The 16,224-nt window shown below is 39.4% G+C and overlaps 1 protein-coding gene across 5 annotated transcripts in view; it reads right to left on the bottom strand.

Annotated features, from left to right (window-relative positions):
* The window catches only part of GLIS3 (GLIS family zinc finger 3), a 161,394-nt gene that overhangs the window by 144,742 nt on the left and 428 nt on the right, over positions 1 to 16,224 (bottom strand). Inside the window, exon 1 of one of the 5 annotated variants that reach the window (XM_010392838.4) lies at positions 16,027 to 16,212. The exons of the other annotated variants lie outside the window; for them this stretch is intronic. The gene's annotated coding sequence lies outside the window, so the exon portion shown is untranslated. Of the gene's footprint in view, positions 1 to 16,026; positions 16,213 to 16,224 lie in introns of those variants that run through there. 5 annotated transcript variants of the gene reach the window in all.

Raw genomic sequence — 16,224 nt, 5'->3', positions numbered from 1 at the left:
AGATATATTTTACTAATTAATTGACATCAATGCTGGGTCAGTAGTTTTTTTACAAACAACATTTATTTGTAAATATTGATTGACAGGCCAATTATAGTTTGCTTAGCTGGAACTTGACAGCCAGCTGCAGATTTATTAACAAATGTTCCAAGAATAGTATACAACAAATGCAAGTTCGATCTAGGTCAAATATTGTACAACTGAACTCTAAATAAGCCATTAAAAATGGCTCAGTAGGAAATAACAAGCACGTTAAAGTGTATGTTATACAATTAAGAACTGTATTTACCTGCCAAAGTGGCATGTCAGCAATGATGATGACTGCCTGTCATAATATACTGGTATTTGAATAAAGCATGAATTATGAATTTATTCTGGGTTTTCCCAAGTGCCATTTTATTATCTATTTTCTTTTTAACTTTCTACGTAAAAATTACTAAACCACATCTAGAGATTTCCTTTTCCTTCTTTAAACTTGGTGCTCAAAACATTACTTGGGATGTTTCCAAAACGTTCATAGTAAAACTCTTGGTAACCCCAAGGCCTTTACACTGGCCAAATCTCACTCATCTCAGAAACAGACAGACTAACTGTATTGCTTAACTGTAAAGTAAAGGTAACTTTTTTAAGTGCAAAAGCCAGAATATAACCCTAGTTGAAAGTACTCAAGTAACATTAAAAAAAAAAAGGCAAAATAATCAAAAGAGACATTCAGGTGAAATATAGAGAAACATTTTTCATCATAACCCCAAGATTTGAGGATACTGAAAAGTAGACAGGAAACTTTTTCATTTCTGTATATCCATCTTCAGTCCAGTCAGTACTAAATACCACCTTAACAGAAAAACCAGTACAATTTCATATGTTCATATGAAATCATCACTCTTGGTGTTCATAACCAACAAAACCGGAATAAATTATAATATTAATAACATAATCCAGCCAAAATATTGCCTCTCTGAAGGGGAATTCAATATCTTTTTGGAACCTTTTTTTGGAAATTACACTATAATATTTCTTCTTTCTTAAAGAAACAAACATTCCCAACATGCTTTCAAGGTCTTCTATCACACAGCTCCTGAAAAAGCAAAGAAGCTGGGACACCTTGACCCGAGCAGTATGTTCCTTTTAGAAGGGGCAGCATCAAGGTCACCCCTGGAGAAGAGAGGAGCTGCTGGGCAGCTTTTGGCAGCTGCTGGGCTAGTGGAGGGAGACAAGGCTGGAGAGACTACAGGGTACAACACAGTGCCAGAATGGAGCAGAAGCACGGCTGTGGGTAGACAGAAAGTCACATCTCAGGGGAACAGGCACAAAGACTTTGCAAAGGACTGGAAAGGACCATGCCTCACTGCACCCAAACCCCTGCACTGGCTGCCAGCAAGGACTCCATATATAAAGACCATAGGGCCTTTATGAATAAACATTTTGATTTCTCTTCTTACTGCTTGTACTCTTTTTTATGTTAGCTCTAGTTAACATCTAGCTCTAGTCTCTTCCCTAGTTATCTTAGCTATCCTATTTTTTATAACAGGTTAATTTAGAGAACTTACATAAGGCTTGGCATATCTGTTTTATAAAGGCCAACCAGCATTCTCCATCAGCATTAACAGCTGTTACCTCCACTTGCAGCTGAAGAACTGGATCAGACATCGCATGGAAATTCCATTTCCAAAATCGAAAAAGTACTATTCAGTAGAGCTAAACCACTTACGGACCACTGACACAGAAAGCAAATCTGCCAAATTTAATGATTTTCATTTTTAGTATTATCTTTGATCAATAGGAAAACGAGAGAATATTTTGGGGTAAAAGTGACTTTGAAGCTTACCACTTCCAGTTGGCATTTGCCATTTTCAATTTGCAAGCTCTTAATAGTGGTTTTTTAGCCACATTGCAAATTTTAATCTACTGGTGCTTTTTAATATACTAGTTTTAATCTACTGTTGAATATTTTAGTAAATAATTCTTCAAATCTCAATTCTGTAAAGGATTTTTTCTAAATACAAGGTAGGAATCACCCAAAAAATTTGTAAAAGCAGAAAGACTTGGATTTTCCTGCAGATGGTAGCAGTTCCATGAAACTTCAGGGAAAGAGCATTATCCCACTGCTCTGCTGCAGACCCAAATATAGCTTCTTCAGTGGGAGAGAGATTTTAATCTGATGGATTTTATTTCCCTGCAGATGAGATACAGACCAGATAGCAGTGGCCAAGCACATTCTCTCTTTTTTATTTTCTTTCTGTTTGTTTGATTTGAGGGGAAAAAAAGGAGCAGACATTGCAAGGAAGTAAAAATGGAAAAGCATGTGATTACCAGGTACTGCATCCACTCACAATTGTTTAAATATATTTTCTGCTTCCTATTTATCTCCAATAAAATTTACTAAATTTTAAGTCTTAATTTCATTAAAAAATAACCAAGGTAGAGTCAGACAATGCAACCTTTTCTGGACACAAAGGAATGCCTTCTGAAAGAAAATAACATTTTACCCTACCAGGCTGCCCTCAAAGCCACAGAACCATTCTGGCAATGCAGATAAATCACACCAATGTACAAAGAAATCCCTTACTAGAGCCCAAATATTAATTTCTGGGTACACCCTGATTTCAACTGGAATTTGGCTGGAGCCAGACTTGTTACCATTTCAGGGGACTAAATTTTTAGGCTTTTGAACATATTTGCAAGCAGCAAGTGCAGTGGGAAAGCCAGAAGCTTCCTCACTATTTCACACAGCTACCATGGGTCAGCCAGGACACCAATACTTCTCACAGGCTGAAGTTCAACCACGCCAAGCACCAACAGCAGGCTCGTGCCCTGAAGATGTTCCTTGGACGTTATGGGCCTACCATGTGAACACCTGACTGTCATATCAAAATTCTTTCCAGGAATTTTGCAAGGGAAATATTATGCAGCAACTGCTTTTTTGTAATAATGAAAGCTGGGGAAGGTACGTCTCTTCTACTGACCTCTCAGCTTGGTACTGTCCTCAGCAAAAAATGCGAGACTCAGGGTTAAACACAAAAACTTGAGGAGGTGGTGGTCCCTGCTCATTAATGCATAATAATCCACTATAGACAGGCTCTCCTCTCATTAACATTTGAAACCTCTAGCAAAGTGTCCTGGTTTAACTCCAGCCAGCAACTAAACCCCCACACAGCCACACTATTAATGTGTCAAATGGTTAGACTAAATAGGGATAGACTTCTCTAAAAAGCCCAGGAAAAGCCACTTAAACTATTGATTTTATCAAACACATAGTGTCTGTAGAACTGACTGCATGAAATCTCAACGAAATGAGATTTTTATCTCAAGTCCCATGTCATGTATTTAGAGCTGCAGCTGGAGAATATTGCCTGAACATGCGGTTTGTTTGCTTGGTTCTTTTTTTTCACAAGGGCCTATGTATTCAGCTGTACCCTCTATCACAAGACTGAGGGAGAGGGCTCACAGAAGGAAAAAGCGCATTCCCTAGTCCTGCCTCAGGCCCTCCTACATTTCATGTGAGATGTCTTCTTTACATCCCCTTCTGGGGAAACTTCTGGTCCGCCACATTCTGGGGAGACTATAGAGCTGATTTCCAACTTCTGAAAAAATTCAACAGCTAATCAGCTTCAGCAGCACATGTAGCCCTCTGACACCTAAATAATTCTAAATCTCTCTAGAACCAATGTCTATGAAAACACTGAAGGCCATGCTTATCACAAGCAGAATTTGACAAACATTGGTACAAAATGGCAGTATTTGACTTAGGCCCATAAATATGACAGTTAAACACATACCTTCCTCTCTGTATTCCCTGCCTAGTGCCCCTTCTACTGCACTCAATGCATATTGAGCTGGTATCTCAAGTCTGCTGAGAAAATGGTGTACACTTTTACCACTAGCAGCGAAAGATACACTCCGCTAGTTGAAGTTTAAGGTAAAATGCCAGAAAACACCTCAGTGGCCTGAGATGAAATTTAACCTGGAAGGTAGGTATAAGAGGAACAGAAACATAGACAAAGGGGCACGTGCAAGCCCTGTTTATAACTGTTTATAACCCAGTTAGAAACAGGTCAGGTACATATTAAGACAGTTAATTGTCCAAGTAAAGCCAAAGTTCAAACATGGAAGCATGGTCCTTTAAAAAAGTCGTATTTTTTGCCCCCGCTTCCCTGAACTCTGAGAAAGCACTAATTACAAAATTCAGCTTTGGAAAGACTAGGCGTAAGTAAAATAGAAAAGAAAAAGATCTCATTGGTGCAGACAATTCCTGATTTCTTCAGACCATTCCCAGTTTTATTTGCAGACAATTTGTAGAATCATAGAATCACAGCATGTTTCAACTTGGAATGGACCCGTACGAATTATCAGCTTCAACTCCCTGCTCCTTGCAGGAGTACTCCATGCATTTACAGCTGTGCAAGAACCCTGAAAGTAAATGAAAGACCATTTTGCATTTTATGTTCAGAATAGATGTCAGAAGAGCAGCTTCTCTTCTCATTGCTTTCTGTGGGTGAGGGGTATGAGAGAGCAGCTAAACCAAAGCAAACAGTGGGTTTGCTTCCTGTTCAGCGCCATCTAACAGGTCTACAGCAGCAGGAACCAAATAAAGAAACGCATTACCATGGTGAAGATCATGTTACAGCATTGCTGGGAAAGGCAATATACTTCTGGAAGAACACAATAGAAATATGCCAAAATGCCAAATCCAACTGCAAAATTTAGTATTTGCACACTTCTATGCTGAAGTACAGGACAGCTTTTTGGTAGCCCGCTCCTCTATGAAAAGGCATAGACAACCTCCCTCTCTATAGGTGCACATGCAGGTCTAAAATTTATTTTGTGTTTGACATCAATAAATTGTGCTTTATATGGGGATCTCAAATCACTTTATGAATGCAAAAATAACGTTTCAAAAAACTGCCAACAAAAAGAACAGAGGCACAGGAAATTTATGTGACTTACCCATATTCATACCAAAATAGTGAAATCTTAATTCACCCAGAGGAGTAGGTGGCCTCAATACCATTTTCAAGAATTTTCAGGTACAAAACTTGCGGAACTTTCATACTTCAACCATGTTTTTACTAAAATTTCCCCTATAAAAATGTGGCTGAAACATACATCTCTCTTTATGAAAACAGATTTTGTTAGTGCCATCTCCTGGTGATAAAACAAAACTGAAAAATCATAAACTAGATTTGATGATTCTCAGAGTAAAGTGAAAATACAACACTTCGATCAGGTTTTGTTTTCTTGTTTTTAATGGCTTGACCTGAGGCATCAAATTTTCCTCTCTGCAAACTTGGAGGATACAAAAGTCATTGGCCAGTTTTAGGATGACATAAATAAGCATCAGTGACAATGGAGGAAAACCACAAGCTGTCATCATAGTGAAAACAGGTGTCATAAAGCTATTGATAAATACACCCCATCCCCTCCATTGGGTTTGCCCCAGTCAGAAAGAATAATATTTGGTTTAGGAAAATTAAAGAAATATGAGCCTTACTTAAACCAACACCTTCACTATACTGCATTTCAGATGGCTGCCATTAATTTTAAATCTCACTGTCCAGGTCCACAAAGTGGAGGGTAAAGAGTATACGACTCGGTATGAGAGAAGTTAAAATACACTCTTGACACAGAATGGGTAACTGTTGGCAATATGCCTAATACTCTTGAGTGGATTTACAGTTCTTGTGTAAAGTAGCCCCTTTTTGGCATTAAGCCTAATACTCTTCAGGGCATTTTTCTAAGTTGCCTGGGCCTTTATAACACATAGTCCAACATGCATTTTGGCATCACCAGCTTTTTTTATTTTCTTCAACATTTTGTTCTTAAACGTAATTCTGAATCCTAAGGTAAAGATTGTAAAAGTACAGAGTCAATGTAAATCATTGCCTTCCATCTGTCATTTCCGTTTAAGAGTTGCCCAGACATCATTTATGTTCAGGAGTTGAACCATGCCTGAAATATGAAAGATATGGGAAAAAATAAATAAGCCTGAAATAAGCACTCCAAAGGAGTGTCTTGCAACAGGAACCTATGCACTACCTTTTAAATAAAAGTTAAGTAAACTTCTTGCACGTTCTAGGAGAGGCATACCAACAGCAACAGCGAACCTGCTCAAGCCCAACCAAGACTGCTGGTCATCCAGCCCCTAAAACTAATTGCAGATTTAAGCTCAAGGAGTCTCATGTTCACAGCTGTGCCATTTGGGAAAGTCCTAGACAAGAGAAAAGAATCCACCAAGGCCCATCCTTATTATCTTCAGAATGAATTTCTCCAAACAGCTGCCAGAGCTGCAAGTAATTATTTTCTTGCCTTGATGGATTCTGTGGTTTTTTTTTCAAGCACATCAAGGCCACCAAAAGACATGCAAAGCTGAAAAATGTGTCACGCTGGAAAAAACTAAGATCATTATCACTTACTTTGTTATACTTAAACATCATCAATAACCAGGCTTTAAAACTGCCTGGTTATTGATTATAGAAAACAACTGAACAAAGAAAGTGAGTTTGAGTAAAGCTTTCTGCATAAGGAACTGCACAGAATACTGATGAATGTCTTTTTTTTCAGACTCCGCCAACTGACACATAAAAAACAAAAGTACTAGAGAGCAAAATAAGTATGTTAAAGAGATTTCAAGTGCAGCTCAAGCTGCTTACTGATTAACACTGCAGCATATAACACTGCTCACAGACCTGCGTGGTTATTGTTCAAAAGTGAAACAAGGCTCTTTTGGCAACTGGAGAGAAATTATCCTCCCTGACCAAGTTCACAGTTCTCACACAGCTTAGCAGCACTGGAGCTGTTTCTTCTCCCATAGTCTCTGGGGGGAAAATCAAATCAAATCAAATCAAATCAAATCAAATCAAATCAAATCAAATCCCAAGTCTGTCACCTATTTCCAGGATAAGGAAGAGCCTTAATAATTTCTAACAGAAAACAAGCTCATCTTACATGCAAACAAATGAGCCAATTGACTCATTTTACCAGAAAAAAAATTACAATCACATTTGCAACAAAAAATAAAATACACAACTGTCTTTCACGTCAATGAATAGGCGACACTGCAGGAACTTCAGAAATAGAAGATGACAGCTGTCTTTTCGGTGCCTGGAAGAGGACAACAAAGGGGGTCCATGGCTATCTGCACAAGTTTCTGTGTTTCTTATTGAAGTGCCCCATCTGGGGGGCTGATGTCCAGATTTGCTTCCTCAAGTTCCATTTCAAGTATATTTATGTCAAGTCTTCACAACTGTTACACAGTCCTCATCACACACCCACATGCTGACTGCACTGATTCCAGTAGACCAGTCAAGGTAGAACAAAAGGCCAGACTGGTTTCAATTGACTTGAATTCCCCCCACATGTAGTGTGACCTGCTCCAGGGAGAACGGGGATGTATGGAGATGGCTAAGGCACTCATGACTGTGAGCCACTCACAATTACTGAAAATCCTGCCAGACACACCAGCTCAGTAAGACCAAACACCAGGCAGACAGGTTGCCTCTCCCCTCCCCCTGTACGTTGGACCTCTCCACCAGGTTATGAGCGCAGTGGCTGGAGGTGCTGCAGCTGCAGCGATGTGACTAACAGCACGTCAGCAGGCCATTTTGCTCACAGTAAAAATTCTCCATCAGCCAAATCCAGGCTGCTTTAAGACTACAATATATCGTATTAGTGCTCTTAAACTTTGAATGAATAGTCATAGGCATGTTAAGTATGACCTCGGTGGTTCAGATTAAGGATCCAACTCCTCCAGCAGGATCCTCCCTCCCATAGCGTTCACCAATAATGCCGGGGGAAAAATCAAAAGTGAGCTCCCTAATTATTCCCAGAGCTACCTCCTGCAACTACCTACACCAGCAGGGGTATGTTTATCTTTAATACTTCTCAATGAACTTCAAAATCATCTTTTCATTGACTGAGTATGAGAACCAAGTAGAAGTGTTGAACATACTAATGCTTTCAGAAAGTATGTGCTGTTTTCAGAAAGATTTGGGATTGTTATTACAACGTGAGACATGAGAACACTCAAGGTATGCCTGAATGTGGTCCAGCTCACACTCACAAGTCCACTGTCTGCACATAGGAATGAAGCAGTAAGAATAGCTACTAGACTTTCTAGAAAACAAAATTACTATTCAGATGTGCATAAAGTGCAGATATGCTGGTACTAAATCCTCAAATATGTAACTTTTGGACATCACAACACTAGATTACTGTTCTAATTTGAACTGTTTGAAATTTACACACCTTAAAATAAATTACGTTCTTATTAGAACGTTCAGTAAAAAGCTGGCTTTTAAAAACTGTATTATTTTTCGAAACAAAACTTCTGCCAAAAGAGCTGCATTGATGAGAGATGTTGAAGACCAGTGCTGATATCTGAAGTCCACATGTATCTTAGGAATATCACACTGTTTATACATAATCTTCCCTAATGCCAGCCTTCAGCTGAATTTTCTACTTGCTATCCCACAAAAGAGAGGACTATATTACATATGTGCAAGTTAATCAGGCTGAGAAGGACAGGCAGAAATGACAGCATCTAGGAACAGAGCAATCAGGCACAGCAGATAAAAATCCCATTTCAAAATCCACAAACCAGGGACACCAAACTGGCTGATGTTCTCTTCACCTTCACATGCTGCTCTGCCACATATACTGTAGGTGGATTAGCTATTATGCAGGGCTATTTTAAAGATCCCAGTACGGATTCTCAGTTTTCAGACATATAATTTTGAAGACAGCAAGAATCAGGCTCTACTTGTAGAGAAAGAGAGATAGAAAAGTTCCTCCAAAACTATCATGTGGAGAGTCCACACCTCTTTTCGCTGTATATGCTGTGGGTTACACCCACCATCTCCAGCACTTCGAGCACCAGATCAGTGATCTCAGAGGTCACGCAATGAATATGTATATGCATTACCACTGGTCTGACTCAGCAGAGCACTCAACGTGCAGTTAACTTTCAACTAGCTCTGGAATGGTACTGGTTTCAAGTTCGCAAGCCTTGCGAAAGAGGGATGAACTTCCTAAATTTTCGAAGGGAAGTAGTAAAGAAAAACAGCAAATGGAGAGAAGCAACACACTTGGAATAAAATGGGAAATCTGTCTCCTTTTCTCCACTTTCACTTGGATAGTAACCCAAGCCATTTTCTATTTAACTTATTTAATCTTGAACCATTTAATTCATTTCTGTCCATTAAATTCTCATGTCTACGTACATTAAATTTTGAAAATATGATAAAAAACTCCTCCAAAGGAACATCCTCATCTCCAGCATGATCAGAGTCAAGAAGTATTGCAAACTTAAATGTTCCATTTTGACTTTTAAGACACAAGAGCAAACGGTCAAGAACTTTCTCATCTGATGCACAAGCACTTACTCACAGAGAACCAGACTCCAAATTTTGTGAGAGTTATGCATCATTAATTTCTACAGCATAAACAGTGATTTCAAGAAATTAATTGCAAATCTATAGTTAAGACAAAGCACTCCACAGCATGTCTAGCCTAGACACCTTAAAAAAGCATGACTATTGCTGCTTTCATCAGTAAGCAGCTGTTAGTCACCAGTGGAAAGGTGTGTTCATGCATTCAAGGAGTATTCCTGATAGCACTGACAAAATTGTGGTGCCATAGAACATAAAATTAGTCTCTGGATTTGTTGAGTCAAAAGGTTAGGTTAGCAAAGCAAAGATACACTGTTTATAAAGAATCATAGGACAACTCAGTGATTCTGAGCAACTGCTGTGTAATACAAAGTCCCTGAGCATAATCAAATTATGAATTTCTTTCATGGAAAATATCAAGACATCTTGTTGCAGTGTCTCTTCCTTTGTAGGAAAAGAGTGGTAAAGAACCGACTGGCTTCCGTTTACTTAAACCAATACCATCTAGATATGTGCCATTGGAAAAAAAATACTATTGCTGATGGCAGTAGAAAAATGAATATTACTTTCACCTCTGCATGGGGAAAAAGTATCTGAAAATTCTTGCTGTTTTAGCTTTAAAAACTGTGGGACTTGTAATAAAGGGTTCTCTTTTGTAACCACTAGTTACTTGGACTTTCGGGCAAGGGTGTGAATAGGACTGTCAATGACGCTTCTCTGAGGAGCTATCCCTCCTCCAAGTGCAGGCTGGCAGACAAGTTTCCAGTAACTGGTATTGGGGTGCTGCTATTTGAAGATGGGCAGGGTGTTCCTGCATGAATTCTGATAGGTGAGGTCTGCTGTCCATGGATGATCCTAGGTCCATGAAGAATACTTGCTGTCTGATGGCTCATACTGTATGACCTCCCATTCCTTTTTAAGAAGTTAATGTAATCAAAGTGTGTTTTTACAGACCCACAGCTATTACTGATATCAATCCAAAGTCAGTAAGAAATCTACTGTGTATTATGCCTGTTTAAAAAAATACATAAATAGAAATAAATTATATTGTAGTAAGTAATAGATGAAAGACGACTGTACATGACTGCTGACTTTGTGACTTTACTGGTTGCAAGAAACAAAGTGTGGTCTCTCAGGAAGAAAAAACAAAGCCAAGCAATGACTTGAGCTCTAACATGAAGAAAACCTTTTTTTCCATTCTCCACTCTTCAAAAAGCTGAAGTTTCAATAAGGTCGACTGCCTTCATATTATCTAAATCAGCCATGACATTAAGTGAATGCTGAGCAAGTACAATAAGGCAGCCAGGATTGAAAGGACCCTCTGATAGGGAGTTGTCATTAGAATGAACTCAGCTACTGCACTTTTTTCTGCCATCTCCTCAGTCTATGCTGAAAAGCACATGCAGTAGGGGACCACCATGCAGATACTGACAAAATAGGAAAAATTGCAGTACACGTTCTAAAGGATATACATACAACAACATGAAGAGAAAACACCAAAACCACAGAAAAGACTCTGTGGTTCCTCAAACTCTGTGGCACTTCACAGAGAAGTACTGGAAGAAAGCACAGCACAGAAGCATTCATAAACACAACTGCAATCACTTCAAAACAAGATGCTTATAAGCCTATAGATATGCCATAATTGAAATGTAATCACATAGTAGTAAATCCTCAAGAACATCTTTCCAATTATACCAGTAATTTTTGAACTCTGACTTTTCATCACTTATGTTTTCCTATTATTTATTCTTACAAGACAAGACTGGTAAGGGGTTTGAGAGATCATCTCAGCCACAACCTACCCCAAGGCAGAACCTACTAGATCTGAACATTTCCTGATATAAAAAAGATTTTTAGGCAAAAGCTGCACTTGTCAGTGTAACTCGCTGGGCTAAGATATCATACAGATGGAGTATAACTTTAGCCCTAATTCAGCTGAACAGCTCAGGCCCAACTTTCGTCACTAGGTTCATCTGTTTAACATTAAGCACGTGTTTAAGCAGTTTGTTCAATCATAGACTCGGTGCCTAATTAACTTGTTCAGACAAACAAATTAAGCTGATAGAAACAATACTGAAGTATGGCTTCAATCATGGTTTTCATTCATACAGGCATTAAGGTTTTAATGAAGTGTTATGGTCTTGTTGCAGCAAAATGCTGAACGGTAACTTTATCTTCAGCACAAAATTTTCAACACTGAAGCCAGTAAGATTTTAACCAGTACATTCATGACTGACTTCATGAAACCTTCATACTTACACCTTTGCTTACTATGATTCTGCAGTCTCCATTTTCTCCATCTGTGAACTGTCAAAAAGCACAAAGCATCCCTGTTTATTTCACAAAACTGCATTCACAGCACACTTCTAGACTGAAAGTCATCTAAATGTCTACAAAGACATCTATGCATAGTTATTCACACACAGTTTCCATTTAAAACTCACTAAAAATGAAAGGCCTAAGCATGGTATCTTCAAATGCAAGAGTAAAACTCCTAACTAAGAGAGATATGCCTTAACCACACTTAAATGGTCATAAAAGTCTTATTCAACATACTATTTTTTATTGTTACATTTTTATGTTGCAGGAATAAAAATTGTAAAGCACACCAATAAAAATCAGTACTACTTATTTTCATGCCTGGGTGAAACATAAATCACTCTCTCCAATTCAACCAAGGACAGGGAGAGCTGAATGTTTTTAAATTCTCAGAGTTTATTTTAAAAGCAGAAAGTCCTTTGCCTTAACACAGGTGATTAGGTCTTCAGAAAAGGACATACTAAAAAAAAAAAAAAGGCATGTTTTGCTGGCAAGGGTTTATACCATGTCACTATAAACTGGCTACAAATAAAAATCATTCTTCCCTATAATTCTTGTCTGCAATTCTAACTGCACTAGAAAAGTACAAATATAATCAAGAAAAGATTTTAACATGATGAATGAATTACCTTTACTCAACAAAAGCACCTTTAGTTTAATCAACAGAATTTTTCTACACAGGTTACACAGACCTACAAACCCTATAAACTGAGGTCAATATACAACCTGTGTTGTTAATATGCTGGTGTCCCTTGCTATTCTTCTCTAGTAATATTATATCTTACAAGGAATGACAGTGTTCTATACTATTGTCTTTTCTCATTAGCTTCTGCTGTGGTTTTTACCCTTGAAGAAAGGCCTCTGGACCCTTAATTTCTTTCCTCATGTTAGCAAACTCTTTTTTGAACCAATTGACCTGCAAGTAGAAACAAACCAAACTTTTCTATGAGAGTAGAAACATGTTAAGTCATTCTTCTACATTTTCGTCCTCTAGTCTCCTTTCTGATTGTTTATGAAAATGTATAACATTGCATTGACATGCAAATGGGTATTTTCTTTCTTTAAAATATTAAACACCTTGGAGAGCGTAAGCCTTCCCATCCTTAAAAATTATTATTTTGTGGTATTTTAGTATCAATTTCCATTAAGAAATCAGGACCTTCTCATATTAGTGGCCAAGCTGAATCAGACCAAAACATCAGATTATCTAGAGGTGCATTAAAGCATGCATAACTAATTAAATGCCAATTGGACATGAATTCTGTTCTAAAAGTCTAACTAACTTTTGCATCAGATCCATAAATAGCTACCCATAATAGAAAAACCCCATACATTTCTAATCAAAGTGATCTTGGAAATTGTGGGAATACAGCACCAAATCAAATTACTTATTTAGAAATAAGTTTTGCAGTCCTCAGCAGGGTTGACGCTTAATGCTTCAAGTTAAAACACACAAAAATCCCCCCAAAACCAAACAAACAAACCCCAGAAATAATAATATCCTGAAACTGAATCGCTGTATGGACAAATTCTTTTGTTCTACCAGAGGAACAGAAGCACTTTCTATCTTTTAATGCACTATTTCTGTCCATCAGTAAGATACTGTAGTTACCTTTTTGTGCTCCCACAGATGTCAAAAGAACACTTATGTCTCTTTTCTCCTAAGCTGACCTTACTCAAAGCTCTATGACTCTGCATCAATAATATTATGACAACATAAGTGCTCAAAATCCATAGCAATGATTCATAAATTCAATTTCATTAAAATAAAATTTAAATTCAAGCTGAACTGAAGCCTTGGAAAATCCAAACATGAATACTTCAGAAAGCAGAAGAAAAAAAAAAAAATTCACAAATCTATGTCTGTAGTACAGTACACTATATACTCTACTTTTACAGTGCAGTTTTGAAAAGTAATCGGAGTTCGCTTACTGCTTCACCCACAAAAGAAGAGGTAAAATACTTCTAAATTTCAACAAAAGCTAAATTACTCCACTGCAGAGATCAGTTTAAGGAATTGTAGTAAATCCAGCTCAGGAGATGCTTTCACAAAAGTACTTTTCAGATGCTGGCACTTTGCACATAGGGTAGCAAGCACTGTCTCAAAGGAGAAGACTGAAAGACAAGGGACTGAACCATACCTCCTTCCTATTCTTCCACTGGAGACATCTCACCTCTACAACAGCTACCAGACACCACAGAAAGCAAACACAAACCATAACCCCCTCCTCTGGGACTGTGTGTTCCAAGACTGTGAGTGCCTTCCCTTATCCCAAACATGATGACGGACAACCAAGCCTCTCACCATGTCCCCCTCCACAATTTCCTTGGCACAATTCCAGGAAAAAATTTACTTCCTACCAGGGCTGAGCTACCACATGGCCACCTAAAGGGTCTGCCTACCCTAAAAGCTCTATTCTCCCCTGTCAGCCCTTCCATCTACACGTGGCCATGGTATTTGGAGCATTACCTCTCAGTGGCACCACAGTGAAATACTCAGAAGTATTGACATCACACCCCTGATGAGCCAGTCTGGGTGGACAGACTGTGATGGAGAGAGGGAAGAAACAGGCACCAAAAGCTGTAGGGATGCTTCACCTTAGCCTTACTGACTCCTGAGGTTTTTGTGTCTCACAACTGCTTGTGAGAAAGACACACCCTAATATAAGTGTAAGCTGCCATGCATTTTCTAAATAGAGCACACATGCATAGGAAGTATTACAGCTTTTGTACGGTTATCTGGCTTTAGCTCACAGACCAGAGCATAGTAATAAATTCTCCTTGAAAAGGAAAATCACATAGAGATTTAACTAGGAAAGAAATAATAACTGAGAGCTTGAAATTAGGCTTGGAACAATAGGTACATTAAGCATCCCAATTGCAATAAAGGAAGACAATGTGCTTTCAAAACTGAGGCTAAAAAACAAGCTTTTGTCTCAATTTATATAGAATTTCTTCCTCACCCTCCACATCTGCCAGCATCTCAGAACTCATGTACTACTGAGAATAAGAAATACATCATATTAGCATCCACTGTTTTGGTCATTTGTATCCATTTCTTGACAGCTGTATTCTTGAACTACCACAGGGGGCTTCATTCCAAACTGCAGTACTCCGATAATACCACATTTTTCTAAGGCCCAGGTCGTCAGCCAAGGAAAACTAGAAAAGGTCACACAATCTGAAAGTTTTGCATTCTCAAGTATCACCAGAATGCCCTCTTGATACAGCATGAACAAGCAAGGCAAATGATAGCTAAAGATCTTCCACAGCACTTGAGGCAACCAGCCCCCAAACATGATTGAGTTTCTCAGAGCTACTATAATGAAATCTACTAATTACTTATTACTTGCATCACTATAATTCCTAGGAAGATTAGTCACAGAAAGGAATGCCTTTGTGCGAGGGACTGTACAAACACAGAGCAGAACAGTCATTGATACTGCTGCAACTGCCATCGAAAGGGCAGCCATTATCACTGGACAGGATGATGTATATCCTAGTGTAGTTACTGTTTTTGCCATTCTGCCCGAGAAACCTTCTCAATTTTATTATGTTAATTAAGATCTCCTAAGCTTCTTCTCTATCAGGACCTTAAGTATCAGGGCTGTGCTAACTCCCTGTTTTGTTGCTCCAAAAGAACAGCATGAGCTTTCCAGGAGCAAAGTTATTCTCATTAGGGCTAGCTACAAACTTCAGACAAGATGCTTGAAGAACCTAAAAAGTACAAATTGGCAGCACTGAGTACCGGCGTGTGAGGCAGGCTTTCTGACATGCCATCAGTGGCCACAGCATCCTTACTTAGCAAACAAAGGTTCCTGCAAACCCTGATTCGTGCACCTTTTACTCTCAATGCCACTTGTTCACTTTGCCTGTAATGGCTTTGGAGTTTCCAGAAGTGCAGGCACAATTCCTAATGCTGCAGTGTCAGCAATGGTGAGATCTTCAGTCCATGCAACACATAGGAAACCACCAATATCCCCATGTGAGCCGATGGCAAGGCGGAGGCAGAGACATGGGGCCATTGGACATCTGCCCTGCCCTGGTGCCCCCACTATGACCACCACTCGTGGTGGGGCAGTGCAGGAGGCTACCATACACTACCCGGTTGATGGCCCGGGGGACAGCTACCGCCACCCTTATCACAACCACGGCTCACCCCACAGACCTCGCAGCCAAAGCATGAGCAGCTTCAACCGGGGCCAAAAGCGAATAAGACAGGAGGGCACAGCTAAAAGCCATGAGTTGCGAAACTTTTAAGTTTAAGAGGCTGGAGTTGCTAGCAACATACAGCCGAGCAGATGAACAGAGCTGTCACCTCACCAAGCTCGACACGACTGGTCTCTTGCGCCCGCGGACAGTCTCTGGATGAGAGGAAGCCCCGGGCGGGACACTGCCCGGCATCAGAGCCACGAGCCTCCGCGCGGCAGCCCCGCGGGATGCACATCACTCCGGCCGGCACCCCCGGCCGCTCCCGGCTTCCCGCCCGCGCCGCTCCGCAGCCTCCCTCCGCGGG

This window comes from Corvus cornix, chromosome Z, assembly GCF_000738735.6.
Source record: "Corvus cornix cornix isolate S_Up_H32 chromosome Z, ASM73873v5, whole genome shotgun sequence".
NCBI classification, from domain to species: Eukaryota; Metazoa; Chordata; class Aves; order Passeriformes; family Corvidae; genus Corvus; species Corvus cornix.
Note: the sequence above shows the minus strand (reverse complement) of the source record. Positions and strands in the feature narration are given on the sequence as shown.